This window comes from Dermochelys coriacea, chromosome 4 (assembly GCF_009764565.3).
Source record: "Dermochelys coriacea isolate rDerCor1 chromosome 4, rDerCor1.pri.v4, whole genome shotgun sequence".
Lineage (NCBI taxonomy): Eukaryota > Metazoa > Chordata > Testudines > Dermochelyidae > Dermochelys > Dermochelys coriacea.
In genome coordinates, this window is record NC_050071.1 from 125,908,848 (window position 1) to 125,922,983 (window position 14,136).

General features: G+C 43.7%; 1 long non-coding RNA gene across 1 annotated transcript; it reads right to left on the reverse strand.

Moving 5' to 3' along the window:
- Positions 1-6,137: 6,137 nt before the first annotated feature.
- Positions 6,138-14,114, reverse strand: LOC119855096. The gene is made up of 4 exons (XR_006280585.1): positions 13,623-14,114; positions 12,812-12,903; positions 10,219-10,783; positions 6,138-6,550 (listed from the first exon to the last, which is right to left on the reverse strand). It is a non-coding gene; the product is annotated as an uncharacterized LOC119855096 (long non-coding RNA).
- Between the last annotated feature and the right edge of the window lie 22 nt (positions 14,115-14,136).

The following is a 14,136-nucleotide window of genomic DNA, read 5'->3' on the forward strand; positions in this document are numbered from 1 at the left end:
ATGTGAGACTCCCTTTTTTATGTGTGATTTGTCTTATGAAGGAGGAAAATGTAGCATTATTTACAAGTAAGAGGCTTGACCCTGCATGGTGCTGAGCATCAACCTCACTGGCTTACACATGAGTTGAGGTTGCTTAGCACCTCAGGTGCAGGCTGAACAAACACCGACATGCTTGCACACTGTGTGCTTTTAAGAGGCAGTTATAGAATGGCAAGAAGGTAGTTTGTGCATTAATGAAGCAGGCAGAGACATTTCCTGAGCAGCTTCAGTGTCTGAATCTTTGTTTGCAACAGCTGTATCAAGAGCATTGGCCGAGGCAGGCTAATTAATCCAGGCAGTTCCTGTGTAGAGGGCTGCTTTTGATTATATTTTTTTTAAAGTAGCAAAACACCGTGTGCACTGCACTGTTTGCTTGTATAGATAAAAAGGAACTTAATCCGTCTGGTCATATATACCACAGTTAAATATACCATTGGCAAAACCCCACAGAGAAAACAGGGCACCGTTGTGGGGTATAGTTTGTTTTTAAAAATCAGAATATCATAGAGCCAACATACCCATCCAGCTGAGTAGCTCTTTGATTGGCAAGGATGGTGGGTGTGTGTGTGTGTGAGAGAGAGAGAGAAAAATGCAACACGTGGCAAAATTTGTACAATATGTTAACAAAAATAATATTTGAGCACCTAGGACATGATCCTGTACGTACTTACGAGTCACTCTACTTATGTAAATAGCTCCATTGATTTGAGTGGTCTACCCATCGAGTAACTGCTCACCTGTTTAAGCGTTTGAAGGATCTGGCCGTCAGATTGTAAGCTCCTTAGGACAAGGACACCTGACTTTCTCTGTTCTCATATCTTAGACTTCACACTGTACATACCATCATGGTATCTGAGCACCTTTGGACAGCAGTCAGGCACTGTGGAAATTTAAGAAATAATCCCAAATTGTGTTTCCTACTTCAATGAAGAGATTTCACAGCATGACTTGAAGCCCAGCAGTTTGTCAAGGCTAATTGAAAAAAAGGGAAGATCATTTACTTGATTTTAAAAAGCTGTTCTAATAATTCTCTGAAATAAATGTTAGGATATAGATATTCAGGCCTGTCTGTAAAGGCCTACACGCTAAGAATTTAGGTGTATTCTTATCACTTGGCTAGTTATAGAGGTATAAAAGAGAGAATCAAAATCACTGTCTGCCAGCGTAAGAACTTCTTCTTCTCTTACTGTGACAGTCTGAGACCCTGTTCTTAGGCTAAGCCTTTGACTAAACAGCAGAGGCAGCCATAAGCTGGGAAGCGACTGGTCACCTCCTCACATTCCAAACTAGTCACATTGAAAGCAGGTGCTATTGGGCCGTTAGGAATACAGTCCTGTCCTGATAATGCCTATCGCCTCCAGAGAAAGGGAAGTGCCTAGAAGATGTAAAAGGAAACTTAGTTTGATAGCATCCTGTCTGGCAAGAACTCACTTATCCATAGCTGGGATGCAAAATCCTCACTTCTGTATTGTTTTGTTAAGTCATTATAGTTCCCACTTTGCCATTGTTTGTCTGTATAATCTCTGTCTGGGTCTGTGATTGTTTCTGTCTGCTGTATAATTAATGTTGCTGGGTGTAAACTAATTAAGGTGGTGGGATATAATTGGTTACATAATCGTGTTACAATATGTTAGGATTGGTTAGTTAAATTTCAGTAAAATGATGGGTTAAGGTATAGCTAAGCAGAACTCAAGTTTTACTATATATAGTCTGCAGTCAATCAGGAAGTGGGTGGGAGAAATGGGAACAGGGAATGGGGTTGGGGAACATGGAATCATGTTTGGCTAAGGGCAGGAATGGGAACAGGGACACAGGTGTAAGGCTCTGTGGTGTCAGAGCTGGGAAGAGGTACACTAAGGAAGGAAACTGGAATCATGCTTGCTGGAAGTTCACCCCAATAAAAACATTGAATTGTTTGCACCTTTGGACTTCGGGTATTGTTGCTCTCTGTTCATGCCAGAAGGACCAGGGAAATAAGTGGGTGAAGGAATAAGCCCCTAACAATAAACATCACCACCTCCCATCCCCTGCAAAAAAACAACAACAAAAAACAGCAATGACACTGTTGTGGCAAATGCAGCCCTGCTGAAGTCAACAGAACCAAAGGCTGGATGGATTTGGCCCAGTAAGTTAATGGACTCTTTTCATTTCTCTTTCTAAGAATAATACTGTATCACATTACAGTTCTTCACACTGAATTATAACCATGTTACCTTTGTATCTATTGAAGTGATTTTTGTGTTCTCCTTCAAAACTTAAGTCTGCAGTGCAGATTTACCAGAAAAGAAAATGTGTTATTTCCAACATTCGTTTATTCTACGGCAAAGAATTGTTCCCACCTCATTTTTAAAAAATGGCATGTCATTAAATCACTGCAGGTGTACATACAGTTTGCAATGTATACCATAAAATGCGCTTCAATAATGTAACTTGCTACTATGAGAAATACAGTACATTGAACATTTACATGAAAATGCCACACTTTTCTTTTCAAAGTGGGAATCAATGGCTCCAAGTGCACAAACCAACCAATCTCATTTAGAAAAGAGGGGCACTTTTAATAATCTACATTATCGCTTGGTCAGTTGGGTGCACCACTGATAAAAACAATAGTGTACAACTCAGAAATCAAGAAGTGGATGCTAGATGGACGTCAGTTAATGCACACTGTGCTAGGAAAGCTATTAAGCCTGGTGGCTGATCTTATGCAGGAAACTCATTCTGTTCCTCCACTGAGAATTCCATTCCCTAACAGAGGAAACCTAGAATAGAGAGGAAGGATGCTCCAGTTGTTGGCATGCTAGCCAAGGATTTGTTAGACCTGGTTTGAAGTCCCTGCTTTGCCACAGTCTTCCTGTGTGATTTTGGACAAGTCACTTGCTTAGGGCATGGCTCCACTTGCGAATGTAGAGCGCTTTGAGTTAAACCAGCCTTCGTAGAGCGCAGTAGGGAAAGCACTGCAGTCTGTCCACACAGACAGCTGCAAGCGCACTGGCATGTCCACATTTGCAGCACTTGCAGCGGCATTGGGAGCGGTGCATTGTGGGCAGCTATTCCACAGAGCACCTCTTCCCATTCTGGTGCTGTGGCTTGTGGGGAGGGTGTGGGGGAATGGGACATTCTGGGTCCTGTTCCAATGCCCCGTGACACATCGGTTCACATCCCAGCAATCCCTCTGCTTCCATCCACAATTGGTGCCATCTTTCAATGTTTTTTGTACTGCGCACTCTGTCTTTCCTTTGGGTCTGCGGGAATGGAGCTCGAACTGCTGAAGAATATGCTGACGAGTCTCATCAGCACATCACGTTTGGCAGTCGAGTTACTCCTTAAGATCCAAAGTGACAGTGAGGACTCTCACGATATCGACGCGAGTAACACATACAACACAAGATTGCTTGTGGTATTCACAGACCTGCTCACCACCGTGGAACGGTGCTTCTGAGCTTGGGAAACAAGTACTGAGTGGTGGGATCACATCGTCATGCAAGTCTGGGATGACGAGCAGTGGCTGCAGAACTTTCGGATGAGAAAAGCCACTTTCATGGGACTGTGTGAGGAGCTCACCCCCACCCTGCGGTGTAAGAGATTAAGAGCTGCCCTGAGGGTGGAGAAGTGGGTAGCTATTGCAATCTGGAAGCTGGCAACTCCAAACAGCTACCGATTGGTCGCTAACCAGTTTGGAGGGGGGAAGTTGACCGTTGGAATTGTGTTGATGCAAGTTTGCAGGGCCATTAATTGCATCCTGCTCAGAAGAACCGTGACTCTGGGTAACGTGTATGACACTGTGGCTGGCTTTGCACAAATGGGTTCCTTAACTGCGGAAAGGTGATAGATGGAATGCATATTCCAACTCTGGCACCAGCCCACCTAGCCTCCGAGTACGTTAATTGGAAGGGGTATTCTCTATGGTTCTGCAGGAGCTTGTGGATCACCGTAGGCGTTTCATTGACATTAACGCAGGCTGGCCCGGAAAGGTGCATGACGCATGCATCTTTTGGAACACTGGCCTGTTCAGGAAGCTGCAAGCCGGGACTTTTTTCCCAAACCCCAAAATCACCGTAATGCCCATTGTGATCCTTGGGGATCCCGCTTACCCTTTAATGCGGTGGCTCATGAAACCCTACACAGGGAGCCTTGACAGCAACAAGGAGCGGTTCAACAACAGACTGAGCCGGTGCAGAATGACTGTGGAGTGTGCTTTGGGCCATTTAAAGGGCCGCTGGCATTCTCTGTATGGGAAGCTGGACCTGGCCGATAACAGCATCCCCGCGGTCATATCCACATACTGTACCCTCCATAATATTTGTGAAGGGAAGGTTGAAAAATTCACTCAGGCATGGAACTTGGAGGTTCAACAGCTGGAGGCTAAATTTGAACAGCCAGAGAGCAGGGCTATTAGAGGAGCCCAGCGCGGGGCTGCAAAGATTAGGGATGCCTTGAGGGAGCAATTTGAGGCTGAAAGCCACCAGTAATGTCTGGTGCCCTGCATGGGAGTGAAGTGCAGTGGTTCTAATGTTAGTAGGAATCTGTGTTTGCTACGTATGATACACTGACTTGCAGTGCCTGTTGCTTTCCTAGGCTAAGGTATCTTTTACGTTATGCAATAATAAAGAACGTTTTCAAAGCAAAAAATATCCATTTAATGAAAAGAAAATGCATTTATTGAAAAGAAACAACTGCTGGGGAAACACAAAGGGCAAGGGGGTGGGGTGGGGAATGGTATGGTACAATCACAGGTTTGCGTATGTCCTGTTACCATACTTAGCCTTCCAGTTTGGACTGCTGTGCAATGAGTGCTGCACTTCAGGATGGCTATACTGCATGGTGATGGGGGCTGAGTGCAGTGGGTAAAGGTCGTAGTTTTCAGGGCTGGGTGGTGAAACTACAGGTGTTGGAGACAGCTGGTGGTGATAAGAAGCCAGATGTTGGGGAAAGTGAGTTGGAGGTGACATGGGAGCACAAGGGAAAGTTTTGGGACAAGGGCTGCAGGGGCGGGCGGGCGCGATAGTGCTCCACTTGCACGGCTACGAGCACCTGGATCAAGTCCGCTTGGCACTCCATGATGCTTATCAGCTGCTCTGTACTTTGGTGCTGGCAATCGGCATTCTGCTGGCAGACCCTCCTTTCACTCTTCCACCACTCCTGCACTTTTTGATTTTCATTAAGGGAGTGCTGCATGACTTCATACAGCATATCCTCTTTGCTTCTTTGTGGCCTCTTCCTGATTCTTTACAGCCTCTCCGCCGGTGAGAACACGGATGTCTGAGATCTCAAGGCTGCATCTGTAAAGGCAAAATGCAATACTTAACCGAGGCAGCATTGTTCACACCAAAGAGAGCAATGATTCCCCTGTACTTAAGGACAAGCAGAGTCTACACAACAGCATAATTTGCCCGTCCCAAAGCGAGCGCATATATACCATGGGAGCCCCAAAATGGTGAGGAAGCACTGGGTCAAGCGTGACTGATTCTTTCATGGCTGTACTGTCCTCTGGGTTTCTGTGACCTGGAGAGAGCCAACAGCTGCAGGGGGCCCCTATATTGAACACTGTCCCCACATATTCCACAGGAGTTCGTCCTGGAAGATATCTCGCTGCTGAGTGTGACCTGGGAAGCAAGGGAGGATCTTCTACTGCAATGTGGCTTCTGCCCTGGCCCATATGCAGCTTGCCTGTGTGCAGCAATGGTCCCCCCGGCCCCTCACAGCACAATGGTGCGGACATGGTAGCCTGACTGGGACAAGGAGCACAGTGGCTCTCCTGAGAAACCTGCGCAAGCACATTGCCCAAATTCTGGCTGAGACCTTTGAAGGGATCACTGAGGCTGATTACCATGATGTGAGAGAGCACATCAACGCCCTATTCCACATCTAGGCATGCATGCAGCCCTAACCCTCCTCGCCCCAAGAGCCCACACTGAATAACTTCCTTCCCAAAATAGAAGTCGCTTACTGGGAACCTCCTCTGGCGTTTCTCCTTCCCCAAGCACTGGCCGCCGCAACTGGCTACTTTCCTCCTGGCTTGAGAACAGCTCCTGGCTGCATGCATCTAGGGATGCCGGGGTGTCTTTCTCCGCCTCAGCACCCTCGCTCCTGCTTTGCTCCTCCTCCTGCCTTGTTGGACTGGGCTCTGTGGTGTCCATGGTGGTCCCCAGAGTGGAGGTGGGGTCGCCCCCCAAGTATCGCGTCCAGCTCTTTGTAGAAACAGCAGGTCGCGGGGCCAGCACCGGAGTGGCAGTTTGCCTTGCAGGCTTTGCAGTAGGCATTCTGCAGCGCCTTCACTTTAACTCTGCACTGCAGAGCATCCCGGTCATGGCCCCTTTCCAACATGGCCCTTGATATCTGCTCGAAGGTATCGTAATTCCTGAAGCTGGAGTGCAGTTGGGACTGGACAGCTTCCTCCCCACAAACACTGATGAGGTCCAGCACCTTGCCATTGCTCCATACTGGGGCTCGCCTGGCGCGTGAAGGAATGGTCACCTGGAAGGATTCGCTGAGAGTACTCCACCCCTGGCTGAGCAAACAGGAAGGGGATTTTCAAAATTCCCAAAGAATTTAAAAGGTGGGTCTGATGGTTGGTCACCTGAGGGTAGGGCAATAGAGTTCAAAGTGATGACCAGAGTGGCTAGAACAGGCATTGTGGGATACTTCTGGAGGCCAATCAGAGCGCACTAACAGACCAGGGCGTCCACGCTGGCATCGCGGCACTCCAGCAGGTGTGCATCAAATGTAATTCCACTCAACAGGTGGAGTACCAGGAGCGCTCTAGCCACGGAATCAGTGCACTCTACATGCCTTGCCAGTGTGGATGCGTTGAGAGTTAGAGCACACTGGGCTGCTTTAATGCGCTTTAACTCGCAAGTGTAGTCATGCCCTTTGCCTCTCTGTGCCTCGGTTTCCCCTGTAACTGTGATAATGCCACTTCCCTAACTCACAAGGGTGTTGTCAGAATAAATATATTACAGATTACGAGTCACTCAGACACTACAGAAATGAAGCTAGATAGGTATGCCAGCAAAACTGCTTCAGCTGAAGTCAACCATCACCTATCCCTGAGGGAGATAAAAAACAACACCTTTGAAGTCAGTGGAATTAAATGGTCTAACACCAGCATGAGTGAGGTCAAAACAGCCTAAAAAAAAAGGGACACAGTATCAGCAACACGTTGAAGTTTCACCCAGAAATGCTGCACACCTCAGACCTCCAGGACTGTCATAGTAAGAGGCACACTCAGCTGTCATGCTGATATATGCATCAGCACTTCCCAACCGCTTTCAGTACAGCAACTTGTCCCCTCAGTTGTACCTTCAATTTTACACTCTTGTCAAAGTAGTAGGACAGCTCCTGTAGAACATCCTAGGGACCAGGTAAAATAACCATGATCCCTTGGTTTTGTAGCAAGATGTACATACAAGTACAACTACAACCTCCATTGCTTTCCCATCCCCATTTTCCCTCGACTGCCATCTTAAATGACCCATGGATGGCCATAAAGCTGCAGAGTTACCAAAACAGGCAGATAGGGTGTTGCACATGAGAAGGGGATGGACAGTAAGACGGGGCCTGCTTGGAGAAACATGTAATTAAAATGAAAAGATGGAAAGAAGATCATCCTAATTTTATTCCACCATTCTGTAAATCTCCAGAGACTAATGCTTTCTCCCTGCCTTAGCAATTGACAAGTAAATCTATTGCATAAAAAGCTGAGATTATGCATTGCTGACTTGTTCATTAAGACTATGTCTACCATTGCAATTAAACGCCTGCAGCTGGCCCATGTCAGCTGACTCAGGCTCACAGAGCTCTGGCACCAGGGCTGTTTAATTGCAGTGTAGACATTTGGGCTTAGGCTGGAGCCCATTCTCAGAGATCAGTCTCCCTCACATGATCCCAGAGGCCAGGCTCCAGTCCAAGCCTGAATGTCTACACTACAATTCAACAGCCCCGTAGCCCGAGCCCCACAAGCCCAACAGATGTTTCATTGCAATGTAAACATACCCTAATAGATTTAGATTTTCAGGCAAAGAAACAATTCCATTTGCATTTCCACCAGTGACAGTATGACATAGTTTACTTTACCTTGATGAAATTCTGCCTGCCTTACAAGTATGAGTGGCATTACAACAGTGAAGGACACTTTACATGATGCATAACATCATTACTGAGCCTCTTCCTCTTAATAAAAAAGGCTCACTAAAGGATTATGTATTGTACACAGGGTATTACACAGACATCATTCACTGTTGTTAACAGGAGCTTTGAACCAGCTCATCCAAGCAGTATGCTGAGAAATTACCCCAGATGCTGTGATAGTGTGTACAAATAAAGCTTCTCACATTCCTACCAATCTGCCTTAAACTGACAGGCCTGCAACTATACAATCAAGGTTGAACACACACAGACACTGTCCACACCCATATGTATATGTTTACTGTAGACATCATGGAACTATCAAGACAAGCATTTAACAAACCTAAGAAGCCCCATTACCTTAGTAATTTTTTGAATCCCTTTCCTTAGTCCTTCCTCCTTTCCTATTGGTTTATTGCTGTCAGTTGAGTCATGATTAAAATTAGGCCCTGCTCCTGCAGCTAGTTGTGTGTGAAAGGAAACCCTGCTGCACAGAACCCTGATGGTCTGCCTGCATAGAGCTGTTTGCAGGATCTGGGTGTTAGACTGACCTGTTTGGGGGAGGGATTGGATTTTTTTCATTTGTCAGCAAAGCATGTAGCACACCCTGGGGTGCTATATAAATAACTTAATAAAAGCAGCTATGCCATTTCTACAGTGATATTTGTAGTTTAAACTTTCTGTTGTGCCTAGAAGCAAATATAGTTGTGAGATGCCCTTGGCTCGTCATCTGGTTCTGTTGCAAAGGAAATGGCAAAGGGAGTGAGCAAGATCAATTTGTTTTAAAAAAGAGATTAAAAGACTGGTGAGAATAAGATAAATTAGTGTATTTATTTCATGAGAGAATGAATGCAGGTAAAGATATGGCTGCTGGAGGTAAGTGCTGTAACGAATACCTAGGAAGAAAGTGTTACATGAGCATTCAATGATTAAATTGTTGTTTATAATTTACAAGCGTTTGTCATGCTTAGGTGCATTTTGGTTACATGTAGAGAATGGGGGCTTAAAGGTATTTCACTCCACAAATCACACTCAATATTTTATTTTCTGAATTAGTTTGACAATATATATACATAGGCCCCAATGGGACCTCACATTGGCCTAGAACTGGGGCTTTAGGGTGCAATTAGAGCCACTAGAAATCTGTAAGAAATGTTACCAAACTTTTAACATTTTGTGGGATTTCATCCTCTCAGATTCTGCAGATTTTTAAGCAGGTTTATTTACAGCCTGATTCCAAGCCCCTTGGAGTCTTGGGGAGTCTTTCCATTGACTTCCATGGGCTTTGGATTTGATCTTCAATATTAATATATTGTTCCATAAATTGTGTCAGTTTGGATTTAAAAAAAAATACATTTCACTAAATGTCATCTCTCAAAAAAATTCCTCCCTATTTCTCCAAGGCTTTTCTTCCCCCTGAGATCTTCCAATCATTCTAGCATGAGCATCTCTCTACCTTTCCCTTTTAGAGTCCTCTATTACACATACTTAAAATGTTGTTCTCTCTTTAAAATGTTAAGATCCATCCCTGTGGAATTTCATTTAGAATGACTAACTCCACTGAGTAAAGCACATTAGGTGGGTGTTACTACTAAAATAATAGGACCTTAGGAATTGTCAGATGAGATCAAACCAGTGGTGCTTCTAGTCCAGTAGTCCTTCTCTGATAGAGCCCAATACCAGATGCTTCTGAGGAAGATGCAAGAGTTACATCTTCACTAGGCAGTTAGGAGATAACCTGCTACCAGGGAAGTTCCCTCATGGGCCATATAGTTAGAATTTGGTTTAAGCCTTGAAACATAAAAAGTGGTGAGTTAATATTGACATTTGAGTTGTCATTAGGCTTCAGAGTTCACATCCTATTGAAATGAATGAAAAGCCTCTCAGATGTACTCCAAGGCCCTGTATGATTCATGGCAAGCCGAGTGTAAGTTTGACTGAAAGATTCCTGGGATTCTGTGGCACTCTGATTTAGTAGTCAACCTTCTGTGGCTAATTTATATAATTAAAAATGGTAGGGTTTAGTTATTTGAATATGAAAACGAATATTACATTTTCCACAGTCGTCATCGTTGTCATGTTCCTATTATACCTCTGGCATTTAGGGCAGTGGTAAAGTTCCTCCACTCCTGTCTGTTTCTGGCAATCTTTCAATGGGTCCCCAGCTGTGCCCCAGATTTTTCAGCTCAGCTTCCACAGCTCTTTGCCATGTTGTAGCTCCTGCTATTTATTTTGACTATTAAAGTACAATTGTTGAGATGACATTTACATTGTCACCGTTGGCTGAATGGGGTAGCTCACATGTCTGAGCACCACTAGTTTAGAACGTAGCCTCAGGATTAGAAGACAGCACTGCAAACATTTACACTCAGCTCTTATTTGTAGAGTTGTCTTTGCTACCAAAAGGGCCACAGAGATTTGATGTTTTTCCATGTAAGATTCTGAAGCACAGTTCTGCAGCAAGGAGTGGATTCCAGGGCATAATTTCACCACCTTGGATTTGCAGAACACACAAGATATTATGGCACTAGGGACAAATGTTAATAACATGATTGTGAGCTTTCTGTCTGCAGACTCAGCAAGACAGCACTACCTTAGGTCACATTCAGCAAGTTATCTGCAACCAGAGAGGTTAGGAATAAAAGTAATATTTAATGAAAATGTACATTCTGTGGAAAACAATGAAACCCATTTGAAGACTCTAAATGTACATTAAAGCATGGAATTTACACAGTATACATTTCCAGCAGCCGTAGTAATAAGTGAGCATTTTAGTTATCTGGCCATATGAAGATGCTGCGTTTATTGGTTTGACATAGATGGCTCCAAAGAGTACTATTCAGTCCAGAGCACATCATAAATATCTCAATAATGGTACCAGTTATTTCTGCAACATGTTGCTTACGGAATAATCACCAGACTATATTATTTTTTCTTATTCATTAGTTCAAGTATTGCAGAGAGCTCAAAACAGAAACTCTTTTGCAATAAATCTCTTTGGATGCTTATATCTGCTCTTGAAATCTTTTAATATGCCCCTCGCAGACTGAACTCATACCACACATTCATATGTATTTGTTTATAATTTTTCTAAGGTAATTCAGAGCTAATGAAAAGTATCAGGTGGATAATGGTGAAAGCAATTGAAGTCCAGGGTTTATCCACAGGAAAGGTACAGCACAGCCAGTCAGAGGGCACACCACAAGGCTACAGTCCTTGCCTGAAGATACCAGCTTAGGGCACGTCTGCGCTGCAGGCGGGAGCATGTTTCCAAGCTGGGTATACAGACACATGCTATCTCTGCTTGAGCTAGCTCCCTGAAAATAGCAATGTGGCCATAGTGGCAACTCAGGCTAGCCACTGAATACAAACCTGCTTCACCCTCCTAGCATGCATTTGGGCAGCTAGCCTGAGCCACCGCAGCCACACTGCTTGGGCAAAGCTAGGAAACATCTGTCCACCTGCACTGGAAAGCACCCTCCCAGCTGCTACATAGAGACTTTCTAAGAGTGAAAGGGAAGTTATGTCTCTACACCCATTCAGTTAGTGGTGCTTCTGCTGAGGCTACCAGTTTTTATAGTGAGTTTTGTGATGTGGACACCATTCCACTAGGAACCAGATTTAGACTCCAAACAGCTGTCAGACTGTAATGACTTTTGGCCATGGCCAGCCCAGGCTGGATTTGAACCAGTGACCTCCCAATCAATCCCTTGATCCATCCAATTCTCTCAACATACTGATATTTTAGTTTGTTGCTGCTGCTGCTGCTGCTGTTGGGCATATAGGCTCCACATTATAGGCTTTGTCACTGCACTGCTCTCCTGGGATGGCAAATTATTTTCTCCTGTTGAACTCTGTGTACTTCACTTGTGTTTTTATTGTAGAACAATTAAACACAAGTGTAAGCAATTAGTTGGCATGCAGTTAAAAATATACGTGGTGTTGTTAGGGAGAATGCCCTTGAGAGTTCTGGGGTAGGGAAAGGAAAGGGAGACAAATCTGTAGAGTCCCTGTAGGTCTGTAAGATCAAAGTTTTTTTCCATTGTTATTACTAAATCTCTTCTCCTTCTGGTACAACCCTAACTTGCCTCAGTGTCAAGCTGAGTTATACATACATACTGGTGAAAGGGTACGTCTCACACACAATGGCTCTCATATTTAGGCTTGGAAGGATTAGATTTTTAATCAGTAAATTTCACCGTACACACAAACAAACATATTTCCATCACTAGTAATCAAAATTTACACATAGGCAAAGAAAAAAAAATGCTGCTTGAGAACATATTAGTATTCCACCTTAATTTATATAAAACGTGGTACAATGCCTGCATTAGAGGAGATGGTTAAGGATATTTACTTTGTATATTTTGACATGTGATGTTGACAGTTTGTGTTTATGGTTTATAAAGCTTTAGCTTTTTGAATCTCAATGTCTGCTGTCATTAATTGTCTGACGCCCTCTCCCCTCCCCAAACATTTCCTGCAAACGGAAATTTAAATAAACAGAAAAAACGACACACACAACCAAGAAAATTTAAAACAAATAATCTAAAAAAAAGCTTAACATTGATATCTGCCAAAATTAGAACCAAAAAATTGATTTCTGTGAAGCCTAATCCTATCTGACCACATTAATTAATTTTACCTCATGGAGCAATCTCTCTCTGTGTTGTTCTTGTGGTGGTTATGCTACGAACTCTTCATGCCAGGAAATTAGGTGGTAATCAGTTTGGAAGGCTAGAGAAATATTGATGAATTAATTCTAAGATGTCAGAACATTTGGAGACAAATCATACATATTAAAAAGGGAATGTTTGTTACTTTTGGTGAAAGAGTTTGGCAAGAAGATTAGTAAGGCAGTAGGTGATTTAAAAAACTCTGAGTATTGGGATGCTGTTTGAGCAGTGGTGGGTCTGTTAAAAGGAGAAAGTAAAACTGGCTAAAAACAAGGCACAGCAGCAACCACCACTATGGGACATGAATATGGGACAATATTCCATTTTCATTTATGGTAACGTCTAACGATGTATTGTTACCAACTGGCTCATTGCATGGGAACCACTGCCCTCAACTGGATGGAATTAAAGCTGGCCATTATGTGTCAAATTAATAGTTTGAATGGGAGAGGCATGAATTTTTGGAGCTGGGGGATCAAAGTTCTCCTTCACTGTCTGAGGAGTAGTTCCTAGGCTTCCAAGATATACCAGACAGCTCAGAATTTTCCAAAGATGTTATCACCCACATTCAGGGACAAATTTTCACCACAGCTCATTAGGTGCATGTTGGGAGTGCTGAATTCTACTTAAAAACTGGCCCCTATTATGGGTATTGAGCACTTGAAAATCTGTCCCATAATAATGGTAACCCTGAAATTTTTAGATTGCTGCAAATTTGTTACAAGACATGCTGGTGGGGTAGGAAAGGATTTAAGAGTCAGAGTAAGAAATGTTACTCACTGGAGTACATTTGTTTCAGTGAAGATGCAAGAGATACTGTTATCAGTTCCTTCCCTGAATATTTATGTACACTGTGCATTGGAGCAATGGCTATTGACCACACTGTGATATTACTATTGCCACAGAAGGGACAATATCTCAGTCAACTTCAGGCAAGATCTACAGGGAGCAGAACAAGATACAGAAACAGATCAATGAGAGCAATGGGGTAATGATTGTCATTAACATTTTTGTTTTTTCTTACCTCCATTCTCTACTCCTCCCTCTTGACCTTGCCCTTAAATCATTCACCTCTGCATATCTCACCTATCTACAGCCCTGCCCCAGGAATCATAGAATCGTAAGACTGGAAGGAGCCTCAAGAGGTCACGTAGTCCAGTCCCCTGCACTGAAGGCAGGACTAAATATTGTCTAGACCATCCTTGACAGGTGTTTGTCTAACCTGTTCTTTAAAATCTCCAATGATGGAGATTCCACAACCACCCTGGACAATTTGTTACAGTGTTTAACCACT